The sequence below is a fragment of the Lathyrus oleraceus genome, chromosome 6, assembly GCF_024323335.1.
Source record: "Lathyrus oleraceus cultivar Zhongwan6 chromosome 6, CAAS_Psat_ZW6_1.0, whole genome shotgun sequence".
NCBI lineage: Eukaryota > Viridiplantae > Streptophyta > Magnoliopsida > Fabales > Fabaceae > Lathyrus > Lathyrus oleraceus.
In genome coordinates, this window is record NC_066584.1 from 97,518,524 (window position 1) to 97,519,557 (window position 1,034).

Genomic DNA, 1,034 nt, shown 5'->3' on the forward strand with positions numbered 1-1,034 from the left:
AAATAATAAAAGCGCGGTGGTGACTCTTGTTAATTGATCTCTAGCTTGTCAATAGCTTGATGATCATGAATTTCCCGCTACACAGTTATGTATGCAATGCAATCAACTTCTCTACTTCAATGCATATGGTAGCAAGTTTTGGATATCAAAATTATGTTACTGATTTATCCATCCACCAATGGTTCCTCTCTAAACATGGTTCCTCTTTGAACCAAAACTAACACCAGGTCCCCACTTTTGAACCTGAAACCCGTCATTGGACCAAAGTCTTAGACTCGTCACTGGTCCCAACTTCTGAACCAGAAACTCGTCCCTGTACTGAAGTTCGTACATCTATCTCTGACATACATGATGCGTGAAATACAACAAACAATACGAATACAAAAATCAGAAATGGTTCCTCTCTGAACCCACACCGTTGCTAACATAAGGTAACTACTATAGTTCCTTTTTGAACTACACACCTTAACATAAATATCGCCAATATAAGGTTACCAAAATAGCTTATCTCTGAACTACGTATCTCAATATAATTCAGCATGAATTTAAAATTACAACTCAATAATATATACTTAAATAATTACTCAACAATACTCACCAACATGGCAAAAAATAGAACTATACAACCCTAAGCATTCAACGAGGTTAACTCATAACTCAATAGAGTTCATAACTAACTCTTCCACTTTTTATTCAAGGATTATGAGTCACAAGGCGTACGCCAACATTAACTCAACTACTCATCAACTCGACTCTAAACATGTTAGATAACTCAAAAACTCAATCCTCGTGACACATACAATATTCTTAACACATCAACGTAACTCAATAACTTACTCATAACTCTAAGCATATCAAGTAACTCAGAACTCATCCCCTTTTATTTAACTTGACTCTAAAAATATCAAATACCACAAACTCAACTCTAAGAATTTCAAATACTTCAAACTCAACTCTAAACATTTCAGACTCAACTCTAAAAATATAAAATATCTCAAACTCAACTCTAAGGATGTCAAATAATCTAAACTCAA